This window comes from Triticum urartu, chromosome 4A (genome assembly GCF_056163025.1).
Source record: "Triticum urartu cultivar PI428250 chromosome 4A, HENAU_Tu73, whole genome shotgun sequence".
NCBI classification, from domain to species: Eukaryota; Viridiplantae; Streptophyta; class Magnoliopsida; order Poales; family Poaceae; genus Triticum; species Triticum urartu.
Window position 1 is genome coordinate 575,658,805 of NC_141876.1, and position 16,402 is coordinate 575,675,206.

The window sequence follows — 16,402 nt, forward strand, 5'->3', positions numbered from 1 at the left end:
TTTTATGTTACTGTATTTTTTGTCTCGATTTATATTTCTCTACTTGACCTTCCTTTTCCATTGTTTGCTTGTGAAACTCTTCTCTTTAGTTATGACATACCCTATATTCTTGTCAAAATGTACATGTCCAAAACGTTATCTCAACGGGTTGTCTTGTAAAACAAGGTGGTCTAGGAGCAGCAGCAGTATGGCTTTGACATGATTGTATACTTTATACAATTGTGTGCTTGCTTCTGAGATGTTCAGAGACGCACAACAAATCTGAAATTATATTTGTAATTTGCGCAGTCTTTGTTATTAGCTGCTATGCTCTTGTGTAGTCTCTCTAATGAAGATACTAGAAATCTTTGAACAATCATAGTTAAATACTGGCAAATCCATACTTCCATTGGGAGGTTTATATACCCTATACGTCTTCACCACATATCATACCGGCGCTTGTGGTGTTATCCATATATCGCAAGCTATACTGTCTATTGATCATTATCTTGACACAAGGCCAAATTAGTGTCAGTAACTAGTTTTGAGGGCTGCACACATCAATCCCGGAGGCAGATTTGTTACTACCTAATGTTAATATACTTGATGCTGATGGATGAAAGATAAAATTATGAATTGCTCCCTCTGTTTTGGTATAAAAGTCTCATGTGTACCATTGGAGTATACCATTAGAATATAATACATACATCCAGGAACATGCCCGGTCTTTCTATATCGAAACAGAAGGAACTAGTTTGTATTTGGATTATATGATTGGATTTCATATACCTGGTCTTGTCCTGTCAAATTTTTGTTTGCTATTTCTGTACATCTTTGGCCCACAATACCATTTCTCTTTTTCTAAAATCCAGGGTACTTCCAGAATTCATCTAAAGTTTCCTCTTTCCAATGATACTACTTATGTAAATTTTGGATCCATTTGCACATATTGTTTATTGATTGTGTGTTCATTTTATTTTTCCAACGAGTAGAAATCATTATCTTTTGAAAGATTCAAGGACGTTCGAGGAGTGACTAGTACCATTGAAGACTTTGCTGAGCGAGGCAAGAAACCTACTTTGATCATGTTGAACCCATATTTGCATTACACTTAGAATTATTTTTCATGCATAAAGTATTGTTTACTAGTATTGCTATTAAGTAAATTAGCTAGGGTTTAGCTATGCCCTATGTGCTTGATATTGACACCCCTTTGACATTCTTATGCTAAGTAAATTAGCTAGGGTTTCGCTATGCTCTATGTGCTTGATATTGACACCCTCCTTTGATAATACCGTTCCTTCACCATGTAGTGGTCACAAATAAATGTGGGTCATATGTGCAATTTAATAGTATTGCTTAGCCATGCTAGTCGCATAAATCATAGGACTTGGGAAGAATTTTTGTTACTCACAAATGTTTTACAAAAACCTAAGGGTGTCACTAATGCCCATGGTATGATTCTGAAAATAAGGTTATATAAAATGGAGATGAAGTGGAGATTTAGTTAGGTGATTGTGACTTTGACGAGATAGTCAAAGATGTTCGGTGGATTATAAATTCTTTATGTATAGTAAATGAGCATGGTGGTTATTGTATTGGCGGATAAATGGATCTTCAATAAACTTGAAGCAATTTGGATTTAGTTAGGCGATTGTAATCTTGAACCAAATTTCATGGTGGATTATAAGCTTTTGATGCATTTATTTAGTTCGTTGTGATCTTGAGGAGATAGTCAAAGATGTTCGGTGCATTAATTAATCTTGGACAATTTGGATTTAGTTAGGTGGTTGTGATATTGAACCGTATTTCATGATGAATTATGAGATTTTAGGTGGATTTAGTTACGTGATTTAATCTTGAGAAGATAGTCTAAATTGTTGGGTTGATTATGAGATTTTAGGTATGGTAGATGAGCATGGTGATTATTATACTGGTGGATAAATAGATCTTTAATTTTGTTTGGACCATTTAGGATTTAGTTAGGTGGTTTAGATCTTAAACCAAATTTCACGGTGGATTATGAGGTTTTGGTTGAATTTAGTTAGGTGATTGTGATCTTGACGAGCTAGTAAAAGATGTTTGGTGGATTATGTGAATTTAGGTCTAGTAGGTGAGCATGGTGGTTATTATATCGGTGAATAAGTATTTTTTTAACAAACTTAAGAAATTTTGGATTTAGTTAGGCGATTGTGATCATGAACTAAATTTCATGGTGAATTACGATATTTTAGATGGATTTAGTCAGTTGATTGTAATCTAGAAGAGATACTCGAAGATGTTCGATGGATTAATTATCCTTTAATAATTTGAATTACGTTTGGCTATTGTGATTGAACTGAATTTCACGATGATTTATGTGATTTTAGGTGGATTTAAATATGTTATTATGATCTTGAGAAGATGTCAAAGATGTTTGGTGGATTTTAAGATTTTAGGTCTAGTATGTGAGCATGGGGACTTATATTGGTGGATGAATAGACCTCTAATTTAGCTTGAAACAATTTGAATTTAATTAGATGATTGTGGCCTTTTAACCAAATTCATGGTGGATTTTGATGTTTAGGTTGGATTTAGTTAGGTGATTGTGATCTTGACGAGATAGTCAAAGATGCTCGATGGGTTATGTCAGAATTTATGCCTAGTCTAGTAAATGAGCATGGTGGTTATTATATTGGTGGATAAATGGATTTTTAGTAAACTTGGAGTAATTTGGATTTAGTTAGGCGATTGTGATCTTGAGGAGATAGTCCAAGATGTTCGGTGGATTAATTAATATTTTTTTGAACACAGTACAAGCGCAAGTGCTATATAGACGTGCATACACTCGCCTCTATGAACACACACACGCACACCCTACACCTATGAGCATCCCCGAGAGACTAAGCCGGCTTATCATCTTGAGATTTTATGAAGTCACCGTAGGCGCCTCGTAGTCGACGGGAACAATTTGGATTTAGTTCGGTGAGTGTGATATTCAACTAAATTTCTTGGTGATTTATTTGATTTTAGGTGGATTTAGTTAGGTGATTGAGTCTTGAAAAGATAGTCAAAATGTTCGGTGGATTGTGAGATTTTAGGTATGGTAAATGAGCAAGGTGATTATTATATTAGTAGATAAACAAATATTTAATTTAGTTTGGATCAATTTAGATTTAGGTAGGGATTGTGATCTTTTAATCTAATTTTACAATGGATTATGAGGTTTTGGTTGGATTTAGTTAGGTGCTTGTGATCTTGACAAGGTAGTTAAAGATATTCGATGGATTAATATGTCTAGTAAGCGAGCATGGTGGCTATTACATTGGTGGATAAATGGATCTTTAATAAGCTTGAAGATATTTGAATTTAGTTAGGCGATTGTGGTCTTGAACCAAATTTTATGGTGGATTACGAGATTTTAGCTGGATTTGATTAGTTGATTGCGATTTTGAGGAGATAGTAAAAGATGTTTGGTGGATTAATTAATCTTGAATAATTTGGATTTAGTTAGGTGATTGTGATTTTGAAGCAAATTTCTCGGTGATTTATGAGATTTTAGTTGGATTTAGTTAGGTGATTGTGTCTTCAAAAGGTAGTCAAGGACGTTCGGTGATTATGATATTTTAGGTGTAGTAGACGAGCATGATAATTATTATATTGGTGGATAAATAGATATTTAATATAGTTTGGAACAATTTGGATTTAGTATGGTGATTGTGATTTTTAACCAAATTTTAGGGTGGATTATGAGGTTTTGATTAGATTTAGTTAGGTGATTGGGATCTTGACGTGCTAGTAAAAGATGTTCGGTAGATTATGTGAATTTAGGTCTAATAGGTGAGCATCTTGATTATTATATTGGTGGATAAATAAATTTTTTATAAACTTGGAAAAATTTGGATTTAGTTAGGCAATCGTGATCTTGAACCAATTTTATGGTGGATTGTGATCTTGAGGAGATAGTCAAAGATATTCGATGTATTAATTAACTTGAACAATTTGGATTTAGTTAGGTGATTCTGATATTGAACTAAATTTCTCTGTGATCTATGAGGTTTTAGTTGGATTTAGTTAGGTGATTGTGTCTTCAGAAGATAATCAAAGATGTTTGATGGGTTATGAGATTATAGGTCTAATAAATGAGCATGGTGATTATTATATAGTTAGGTGAATGTGATTTGATGAGCTAGTAAAAGATGCTCGGTGAATTATTGTGAATTTAGGTTTAGTAGGTGAGCATGTTGATTATTATATTGATGGATAAATAAATCTTTAATAAATTTAAAACAATTTGGATTTAGTTAGACGATTGTGACCTTGAACCAAATTTCATGGTGGATTATGAGATTTTTGATGGATTAGTTAGTTGATTGTGATCTTCAAGAGATAGTCAAAGATGTTTTGTGGATTAATTAATCTTGAACAACTTGGATTTAGTTAAGTGGTTGCGATACTGAACCGAATTTCACGCTGGATTATGAGATTGTAGGTGGATTTAGTTAGGTGATTGTGTCTTGAGAATATTGTCATAGATGTTTGCTAGTCTATGAGATTTTAGGTTTAGTAGATGGGAATGGTGATTATTATATTGGTAGATAAACAAATCTTTATTTTAGTTTGGAACAATTTTGACTCGGTTAGGTGATTGTTATCTTTCAACCAAATTTACGTGGATTTTGAGATTTTTTTGGATTTAGTTAGGTGACTGATCTTGACAAGATAGTCAAATATGTTTGGTGAATTATGTTAATTTAGGTCTAGTAAGTGAGCATGGTGGTAATTATGTTGGTGGATAGATGGATCTTCAGTAAAAATGAAGCTTTTTGGATGTAGTTAGGTGATTGTGATCTTGAACAAATTTCACGGTGGATTTACGAGATTTTTAATAGATTTAGTTAGTAGATTGTGATCTTGGGGGATGCCAAAGATGTTCGGTGGATTATAATCTTGAACAGTTTCGATTTAGTTAGGTGATTGCGATATTGAACCAAATTTCTCGGTGATTTATGATATCTTAGTTGGATTTAGTTAGATGATTGTGTCTTTAGAAGATAGTCAAGGATTTTCGGTGGATTAGGAGATTTTAGGTCTAGTAGATGAGCATGGCGATTATTATATTGGTGGATAAACACATATTTAATTTAGTTTGGAACAATTTAGATTTAGTTAGGTGATTGTGATATTGAACCAAATTTCTCTTTGATTTATGAGATTTTAGTTGGATTTAGCTAGGTGATTGTGTCTTGAGAAGATAGTCAAAGATGTTTGGTGGATTATGAGATTTTAGGTCTAATAGATGAGCATGGTGATTATTATATTGGTGGATAAATAGATAAACTGATATTTAATTTAGTTTGCAATTTGGATTTAGTTAGGTGATTGTGATCCTTTAACTTAATTTTACGATGGATTATAAGGTTTTGGTTGGATTTAGTTAGGTGATTGTGATTTGACGAGCTAGTAAAAGATTTTCGGTGGATTATGTGAATTTAGGTCTAGTAGGTGAGCATGTTGATTATTATATTGGTGGATAAATGGGTCTTTAGTAAACATGGAGCAATTTGGATTTAGTTAGGCGATTGTGATGTACTACAAATTTCATGGTGGAGATTTGCAATGGATTTAGTTGATTGTGATCTTGAGAAGATAGTTCGAGATGTTCGGTGGATAAATTAATCTTGAACAATTTGAATATATTTAGGTGATTGTGATATTGAACCAAATTTCTCTTATGATTTATGGGATTTTAGTTGGATTTAATTAGGTGATTGTGTCTTGAGATGATAATCAAATATGTTTGTTGGATTATGAGATTTTAGGCCTAGTGGATGAGCATGGTGATTACTCTATTGGTGGATAAGCATATATTTAATTTAGCTTGGTGCAATTTGGATTTAGTCAGGTGATTGGGATCTTGACGAGCTAGTAAAAGATGTTCGGTGGATTATGCGAATTTAGGTCTAGTAGGTGAGCATGTTGATTATTATATTGGTGGATAAATATTTTTTTTAATAAACTTGGAAAAGTTTGGTTTTAGTTAGGCGATTGTGATCTTGAACCAAATTTTATGGTGGATTATGAGAATTTTGATGTATCAGTTAGTTGATTGTAATCTTGAGGAGATAGTCAAAGATGTTCGGTGTATTTAATTAATCTTGGACAATTTGCATTTAGTTACGTGATTGTGATATTGAACAAAATTTCTTCGTGATTTATGAGATTTTAGTTGTGTTTATTTAGATGATTGTGTTTTGAGAAGATAGTCAAAGATGTTTGGTGGATTATGAGATTTTAGGTCTAATAGATGCGCATGGTGATTATTATATTGGTGGATAAATGAATATTTAATAATTTTGGATTTAGGTGGATTTAGTTAGGTGATTGAGTCTTGAAAAGATAGTCAAAATGTTCGGTGGATTGTGAGATTTTAGGTATGGTAAATGAGCAAGGTGATTATTATATTAGTAGATAAACAAATATTTAATTTAGTTTGGATCAATTTAGATTTAGGTAGGGATTGTGATCTTTTAATCTAATTTTACAATGGATTATGAGGTTTTGGTTGGATTTAGTTAGGTGCTTGTGATCTTAACAAGGTAGTTAAAGATATTCGATGGATTAATATGTCTAGTAAGCGAGCATGGTGGCTATTACATTGGTGGATAAATGGATCTTTAATAAGCTTGAAGATATTTGAATTTAGTTAGGCGATTGTGGTCTTGAACCAAATTTTATGGTGGATTACGAGATTTTAGCTGGATTTGATTAGTTGATTGCGATTTTGAGGAGATAGTAAAAGATGTTTGGTGGATTAATTAATCTTGAATAATTTGGATTTAGTTAGGTGATTGTGATTTTGAAGCAAATTTCTCGGTGATTTATGAGATTTTAGTTGGATTTATTTAGGTGATTGTGTCTTCAAAAGGTAGTCAAGGACGTTCGGTGATTATGATATTTTAGGTGTAGTAGACGAGCATGATAATTATTATATTGGTGGATAAACAGATATTTAATATAGTTTGGAACAATTTGGATTTAGTATGGTGATTGTGATTTTTAACCAAATTTTAGGGTGGATTATGAGGTTTTGATTAGATTTAGTTAGGTGATTGGGATCTCGACGTGCTAGTAAAAGATGTTCGGTAGATTATGTGAATTTAGGTCTAATAGGTGAGCATCTTGATTATTATATTGGTGGATAAATACATTTTTTATAAACTCGGAAAAATTTGGATTTAGTTAGGCAATTGTGATCTTGAACCAATTTTATGGTGGATTATGAGATTTTTGATGGATTAGTTAATTGATTGTGATCTTGAGAAGATAGTCAAAGATATTCGATGTATTAATTAACTTGAACAATTTGGATTTAGTTAGGTGATTGTGATATTGAAATAAATTTCTCTGTGATCTATGCGATTTTAGTTGGATTTAGTTAGGTGATTGTGTCTTCAGAAGATAATCAAAGATATTTGATGGGTTATGAGATTATAGGTCTAATAAATGAGCATGGTGATTTTATATTAGCGAATAAACAAATGTTTAATTAGTTTGAAACAATTTGGATTTAGTTCGATGATGATGATCTTTTAACCTAATTTTATGGTGGATTATAAGGTTTTGGTTGGATTTAGTTAGATGATTGTGATTTTGATGAGCTAGTATAAGATGTTCGGTGGATTATGTGAATTTAGGTCTAGCAGGAGAGCATGTTGATTATTATATTGATGGGTAGAAGTAAGGGCCACACGAGTGACTCAAGGCGATGATGCCACTACTGAAAATAACTGGTAAACACGGCAAGAGAGGCGGAGAGACTGGGGGTGATGGTAGTAGATGGACTTTGATCCAGCATCCTACCTGCCAGTGCACTTTTCGTTCCCCGCTGATCCGGCTTGGTGTCCTTGTCCTGTTTCCGGATTTGTGTCACGCACTTGATTAAGCATCCCACGTTCTCCTAATGTGTGCCCTTGGCCTTGACGATAGGTAGCGCCGTGTTCTCGGGCGCGTCCCGTGGGTAAAATTCAGGTATGCGTCGATTGTCTGAGCTCTTGCTCGCCATTGTGCTGCCCAGCAAGGGAACACGGGATGTGGGATCAAGACAACACACATAGCAACCCGCCACCAGGCAACGGACGCCCATCCGGACTTACAGGGAGCGGAGGTGGACACAAAGGTGGATGTTGAGCTCCATAGTAGTCTCAACAGTGTGCTCATCAGTAAGAGCAGCACGAGCAAGAAGATCCTGGATATACTCCTCTTAGGAAATAAAGAAGCCATTAGAGGTAGAAGAAACCTCATTCTCAAGGAAGTAGTGACTTTAGTAAACATGGAGCAATTTGGATTTACTTAGGCGATTGTGATCTTGAACAAATTTTATGGTGCATTATGAGATTTTTCAATGGATTTAGTTGATTGTGATCTTGAGATAGTCAAAGATGTTCGGTGTATTAATTAATCTTGAAGAATATGGATTTAGTTAGGTGATTGTGTCTTGAGATGATAATCAAAGATGTTTCGTGGTTCATGAGATTTTAGGTCTAGTAGATGAGCATGGTGATTATTATATAGTTAGGTGAATGTGATTTTGATGAGCTAGTAAAAGATGCTCGGTGAATTATTGTGAATTTAGGTCTAGTAGGTGAGCATGTTGATTATTATATCGATGGATAAATTTAATCTTTAATAAATTTAAAACAATTTGGATTTAGTTAGACGATTGTGACCTTGAACCAAATTTCATGGTGGATTATGTGATTTTTGATGTATTAGTTAGTTGATTCTGATCTTCAAGAGATAGTCAAAGATGTTTTGTGGATTAATTAATCTTGAACAATTTGGATTTAGTTAAGTGGTTGCGATACTGAACCGAATTTCATGCTGGATTATGAGATTGTAGGTGGATTTAGTTAGGTGATTGTGTCTTGAGAATATTGTCATAGATGTTTGCTAGTCTATGAGATTTTAGGTTTAGTAGATGGGAATGGTGATTATTATATTGGTAGATAAACTAATCTTTATTTTAGTTTGGAACAATTTTGACTCAGTTAGGTGATTGTTATCTTTCAACCTTATTTACGGTGGATTTTGAGATTTTTTTTGGATTTAGTTAGGTGACTGATCTTGACAAGATAGTCAAATATGTTTGGTGAATTATGTTAATTTAGGTCTAGTAAGTGAGCATGGTGGTAATTATATTGGTGGATAGATGGATCTTCAGTAAAAATGAAGCTATTTGGATGTAGTTAGGTGATTGTGATCTTGAACCAAATTTCTCTTTGATTTATGATATCTTAGTTGGATTTAATTAGATGATTGTGTCTTTAGAAGATAGTCAAGGATGTTTGGTGAATTATGAGATTTTAGGTCTAGTACATGAGCATGGCGATTATTATATTGATGGATAAGCAAATATTTAATTTAGTTTGGAACAATTTAGATTTAGTTAGGTGATTGTGATATTGAACCAAATTTCTCTTTGATTTATGAGATTTTAGTTGGATTTAGCTAGGTGATTGTGTCTTGAGAAGATAGTCAAAGATGTTTGGTGGATTATGAGATTTTAGGTCTAATAGATGAGCATGGTGATTATTATATTGGTGGATAAATAGATAAACTGATATTTAATTTAGTTTGCAATTTGGATTTAGTTAGGTGATTGTGATCCTTTAACTTAATTTTATGATGGATTATAAGGTTTTGGTTGGATTTAGTTAGGTGATTGTGATTTGGACGAGCTAGTAAAAGATTTTCGGTGGATTATGTGAATTTAGGTCTAGTAGGTGAGCATGTTGATTATTATATTGGTGGATAAATGGGTCTTTAGTAAACATGGAGCAATTTGGATTTAGTTAGGCGATTGTGATGTACTACTAATTTCATGGTGGAGATTTGCAATGGATTTAGTTGATTGTGATCTTGAGAAGATAGTCAGAGATGTTCGGTGGATAAATTAGTCTTGAACAATTTGAATATATTTAGGTGATTGTGATATTGAACCAAATTTCTCTTATGATTTATGGGATTTTAGTTGGATTTAATTAGGTGATTGTGTCTTGAGATGATAATCAAATATGTTTGGTGGATTATGAGATTTTAGGTCTAGTGGATGAGCATGGTGATTACTATATTGGTAGATAAGCATATATTTAATTTAGCTTGGAGCAATTTGGATTTAGTCAGGTGATTGGGATCTTGACGAGCTAGTAAAAGATGTTCGGTGGATTATGCGAATTTAGGTCTAGTAGGTGAGCATGTTGGTTATTATATTGGTGGATAAATATTTTTTTAATAAACTTGGAAAAGTTTGGATTTAGTTAGGCGATTGTGATCTTGAACTAAGTTTTATGGTGGATTATGAGAATTTTGATGGATTAGTTAGTTGATTGTAATCTTGAGGAGATAGTCAAAGATGTTAGTGTATTAATTAATCTTGGACAATTTGCATTTAGTTAGGTGATTGTGATATTGAACAAAATTTCTTCGTGATTTATGAGATTTTAGTTGTGTTTATTTAGATGATTGTGTTTTGAGAAGATAGTCAAAGATGTTTTGGTGGATTATGAGATTTTAGGTCTAATAGATGCGCATGGTGATTGTTATATTGGTGTATAAATGAATCTTTAATAAATTTGGATTTAGGTGGATTTAGTTAGGTGATTGAGTCTTGAGATTGATAATCAAAGATGTTTCGTGGTTCATGAGATTTTAGGTTTAGTAGATGAGCATGGTGATTATTATATAGTTAGGTGAATGTGATTTTGATGAGCTAGTAAAAGATGCTCGGTGAATTATTGTGAATTTAGGTCTAGTAGGTGAGCATGTTGGTTATTATATTGATGGATAAATAAATCTTTAATAAATTAAAAACAATTTGGATTTAGTTAGACGATTGTGACCTTGAACCAAATTTCATGTTGGATTATAAGATTTTTGATGGATTAGTTGATTGTGATCTTCAAGAGATAGTCAAAGATGTTTTGTGGATTAATTAACCTTGAACAACTTGGATTTAGTTAAGTGGTTGCGATACTGAACCGAATTTCACGCTGGATTATGAGATTGTAGGTGGATTTAGTTAGGTGATTGCGATATTGAACTAAATTTCTCGGTGATTTATGATATCTTAGTTGGATTTAGTTAGATGATTGTGTCTTTACAAGATAGTCAAGGATGTTTGGTGGATAATGAGATTTTAGGTCTAGTAGATGAGCATGGCGATTATTATATTGGTGCATAAACAAATATTTAATTTAGTTTGGAACAATTTAGATTTAGTTAGGTGATTGTGATATTGAACCAAATTTCTCTTTGATTTATGAGATTTTAGTTGGATTTAGCTAGGTGATTGTGTCTTGAGAAGATAGTCAAAGATGTTTGGTGGATTATGAGATTTTAGGTCTAATAGATGAGCATGGTGATTATTATATTGGTGGATAAATAGATAAACTGATATTTAATTTAGTTTGCAATTTGGATTTAGTTAGGTGATTGTGATCCTTTAACTTAATTTTACGATGGATTATAAGGTTTTGGTTGGATTTAGTTAGGTGATTGTGATTTTGACGAGCTAGTAAAAGATTTTCGGTGGATTATGTGAATTTAGGTCTAGTAGGTGAGCATGTTGATTATTATATTGGTGGATAAATGGGTCTTTAGTAAACATGGAGCAATTTGGATTTAGTTAGGCGAGTGTGATGTACTACAAATTTCATGGTGGAGATTTGCAATGGATTTAGTTGATTGTGATCTTGAGAAGATAGTCAGAGATGTTCGGTGGATAAATTAGTCTTGAACAATTTGAATATATTTAGGTGATTGTGATATTGAACCAAATTTCTCTTATGATTTATGGGATTTTAGTTGGATTTAATTAGGTGATTATGTCTTGAGATGATAATCAAATATGTTTGGTGGATTATGAGATTTTTGGTCTAGTGGATGAGCATGATGATTACTATATTGGTGGATAAGCATATATTTAATTTAGCTTGGAGCAATTTGGATTTAGTCAGGTGATTGGGATCTTGCCGAGCTAGTAAAAGATGTTCGGTGGATTATGCGAATTTAGGTCTAGTAGGTGAGCATGTTGGTTATTATATTGGTGGATAAATATTTTTTTAATAAACTTGGAAAAGTTTGAATTTAGTTAGGCGATTGTGATCTTGAATCAAGTTTTATGGTGGATTATGAGAATTTTGATGGATTAGTTAGTTGATTGTAATCTTGAGGAGATAGTAAAAGATGTTCGGTGTATTAATTAATCTTGGACAATTTGCATTTAGTTAGGTGATTGTGATATTGAACAAAATTTCTTCGTGATTTATGAGATCTTAGTTGTGTTTATTTAGATGATTGTGTTTTGAGAAGATAGTCAAAGATGTTTGATGGATTATGAGATTTTTGGTCTAATAGATGCGCATGGTGATTATTATATTGGTGGATAAATGAAACTTTAATAAATTTGGATTTAGGTGGATTTAGTTAGGTGATTGAGTCTTGAGATGATAATCAAAGATGTTTCGTGGTTCATGAGATTTTAGGTCTGGTAGATGAGCATGGTGATTATTATATAGTTAGGTGAATGTTATTTTGATGAGCTAGTAAAAGATGCTTGGTCAATTATTGTGAATTTAGGTCTAGTAGGTGAGCATGTTGGTTATTATATTGATGGATAAATAAATCTTTAATAAATTTAAAACAATTTGGATTTAGTTAGACGATTGTGACCTTGAACCAAATTTCATGGTGGATTATAAGATTTTTGATGGATTAGTTGATTGTGATCTTCAAGAGATAGTCAAAGATGTTTTGTGGATTAATTAATCTTGAACAACTTGAATTTAGTTAAGTGGTTGCGATACTGAACCGAATTTCACGCTGGATTATGAGATTGTAGGTGGATTTAGTTAGGTGATTGTGTCTTGAGAATATTGTCATAGATGTTTGCTAGTCTATGAGATTTTAGGTTTAGTAGATGGGAATGGTGATTATTATATTGGTAGATAAACAAATCTTTATTTTAGTTTGGAACAATTTTGACTCAGTTAGGTGATTATTATGTTTCAACCAAATTTACGGTGGATTTTGAGATTTTTTTGGATTTAGGTAGGTGACTGATCTTGACAAGATAGTCAAATATGTTCGGTGAATTATGTTAATTTAGGTCTAGTAAGTGAGCATGGTGGTAATTATATTGGTGGATAGATGGATCTTCAGTAAAAATGAAGCTATTTGGATGTAGTTAGGTGATTGTGATCTTGAACAAATTTCATGGTGGATTTACGAGATTTTTAATATATTTAGTTAGTAGATTGTGATCTTGGGGGATGCCAAAGATGTTCGGTGGATTATAATCTTGAATAGTTTCGATTTAGTTAGGTGATTGCGCTATTGAACCAAATTTCTCGGTGATTTATGATATCTTAGTTGGATTTAGTTAGATGATTGTGTCTTTACAAGATAGTCAAGGATGTTCGGTGGATAATGAGATTTTAGGTCTAGTAGATGAGTGTAACGCCCCGAGACCGATGTGCCAGTTGTCGTTCAGTTATTCGCTGTTGTTGCGTTGTCTTTGCTTGCGTGTCATGCATTGCATATCATGACATCATGCGCATTTCATTTGCATACGTGTTCGTCTCATGCATCCGAGCTTTTTCCCCGTTGTCCGTTTCGCAATCCGGCGCTTCGTTCTCCTCCGGTGGTCATTTCTACCTTTCTTTTGTGTGTGGGCATTAAACATTTCCGGATTGGACCGAGACTTGCCAAGCGGCCTTGGTTTACTACCGGTAGACCGCCTGTCAAGTTTCGTACCATTTGGACTTCGTTTGATACTCCAACGGTTAACCGAGGGACCGAGAAGGCCTCGTGTGTGTTGCAGCCCAACACCCTTCCATTTTGGCCCAAAACCCACCTAACTCTGCTCCATCATCTCGGTCGCTCGATCACGATCGCGTGGCCGAAAACCGCACCTCATTTGGAGCTTCCTAGCTCCCTCTACCTATAAAAGGGCACCCCTCCCCGAAATTTCGGATCATTTCGCAATCTAAACCCTAGATCCACTCCTCCCCGCGCCACCAGACGCGTCCGCGCTGCACCGGACATGTCCGCCCCCGCGCGCCACCTCACTCCAGCCAATCAGAAGCCGCCACGTCTCCCCGCCGCCGCTTCCCCTCCACTCATCGCGCGCCACATGGCACCGCGCTGCCCCACTTCGCCGCCGGGCCCGGAGAGCCCGCAACCGGCCCCCGCGGCCCATCCAACGCCGCCGCCCGAGCCCACGGGGAGGCCGGATCCGCGCCGCCCGGTCCTCCCTTGCGCCGCCGCACGCTGTCTCGACGCTGGCCGCCCGACGACGCCGCTCGCCGGAGTTCGTCAGCCTCGCCGGCCCCTCTCCGCCGCCCTTCTCCTCCTCGTCGCCTGGCCTCGTCGCCGCGAGCGCCGCCGTCTTCGCCCGGATCGGATCCGGCCTCGCCGGATCTAACAGGGTCCGCCCCGCCTCGCCTCGAAGCTCGCCGGAGCCCTCTGCCTGCCGTCGCCGTCGCCGCCATGGATCGGGGACCAGATCCCCGCTCGAAGACGAGATCCCTCCCCACGTGGGCCACCTCATCCGCACCGGCCCAGATGCGAGGCCCAGCCGGCTTCCTCCCCGCCGTGGCCTCCCAGGCCCAGCGTGCCGTCCCCGCCTTCGGTCCAGATCCGCATCGCGCCAGCCCAGCCGGCCTCGCCTCGGCCTCCTTCCTCCTCTGCTGGGCCAGGCCCAAGGGTGAGCCGACCCCAGCGCCCCCTCCTCTATTTTCTTCCTCGCTGTTGGGCTTCCTCAGATTCGGCCCGATGCATGTTTTTTTCAGCGTCTGGACGATTTGTCTATTATCCTGAGACAGCAGTTTTGCAGTTTAGACCCTCATATTCATGCATTTAAAAAACTCACTAACCGTGCATCGGATTAAAATGTTTTATATATGAAACTTGCTCAGAATTTTGTGTAGATTAATAATATCCAACTTTCATCTATGTTTAAAATATTTAAAATGCTGTTTGCATTAATTTGCTCCTATGCCATGTTAAAATGATTTTATTCATAACTAAATAACCGTAACTCCGATTTTAATAATCTTTATATGTAATTGGGGTAGAAAAATGCCTAGTTTAACATGGTGCACTCATCTTGCATGTTTAACAACTCTAAAATAATGTTTAGGGCAGAACAGTACCAAACCTAATATATGCATATGAGGAGTTTCCGGAATTGTTGTTCGTTGCTTCCGGCCTCATTTAACCTTGACTAGATAGTTTACATTTGCTTCACCCTCTTGCCATGTTAATCAACATTTAATATTGTTGGGGTACATAAACGAGAGAGAACTAAATAATTGATGTGGTGTTTTGTCAATATGCATCCCGATGCATGTTGAGCTCCACTTAATTTGTAGGACTGCTTGTGCACTTTGCCATGCCATGCATACTTAAACCGGACATGCATCATACTTGATTGTGCATCCTGCCATGATTATGTGGTGGTTGTTTACTTTGTTGTTTGCTCTTTTCCGGTGTTGCTTCTTCGGGTTGGTTCCGTTAACGTCGAGTTTGTGAGGACCCGTTCGTCTACGTTCCGTTTGTCTTCTTCATGGACTCGTTCTTCTTCCTTGCGGGATTTCAGGCAAGATGATCATACCCTCGAAATCACTACTATCTTTGCTATGCTATTTTGCTCGCTCTTTTGCTATGCCAATGCTACGATGCCTACCTTTTGCTTGCCAGCCTCCCAATTGCCATGTTGAACCTCTAACCCACCTTGTCCTAGCAAACCATTGATTGGCTATGTTACCGCTTTGCTCAGCCCCTCTTATAGCGTTGCTAGTTGCAGGTGAAGATTGGAGACCGTTCCTTGTCGGGACATTTATTTACTTGTTGGGATATCACTATATATCTTATTTACTTAAATGCATCTATATACTTGGTAAAGGGTGGAAGGCTCGGCCTTATGCCTGGTGTTTTGTTCCACTCTTGCCGCCCTAGTTTCCGTCATATCGGTGTTATGTTCCCGGATTTTGCGTTCCTCACGCGGTTGGGCTATTATGGGAACCCCTTGACAGTTCGCCTTATGTAAAGCTCCTCCAGCAATGCCCAACCTTGGTTTTACCATTTGCCTCACCACCACCTACTTTTCCCTTGGGAGTCGCTCTCTCGAGGGTCATCTTTATTTTAACCCCCCCGGGCCAGTGCTTGTCTAAGTGTTGGTCCGAAATGGGCAGCCTGCGGGGCCACCTCGGGGAAACTTGAGGGCTGGTTTTTACTCGTAGCTTGACCTATCCGGTGTTGCCCTGAGAACGAGATATGTGCAGCTCCCATCAGGATGTCGGCGCATCGGGCGGTGTTGCTGGTTTAGTTTTACCCTGTCGAAATGTCTTGTTGTACCGGGATACCGAGTCTGATCGGAACG

The 16,402-nt window shown here is 36.3% G+C and overlaps 1 protein-coding gene across 8 annotated transcripts in view; it reads left to right on the forward strand.

The window, feature by feature from the left end:
• The window catches only part of LOC125552924 (uncharacterized), a 45,676-nt gene that overhangs the window by 5,113 nt on the left and 24,161 nt on the right, over positions 1 to 16,402 (forward strand). For all 8 annotated transcript variants that reach the window (XR_015601683.1, XR_015601682.1, XR_015601680.1 and 5 more), the window contains one exon: positions 972 to 15,619. The gene's annotated coding sequence lies outside the window, so the exon portion shown is untranslated. The remainder of the gene's footprint in view (positions 1 to 971; positions 15,620 to 16,402) is intronic.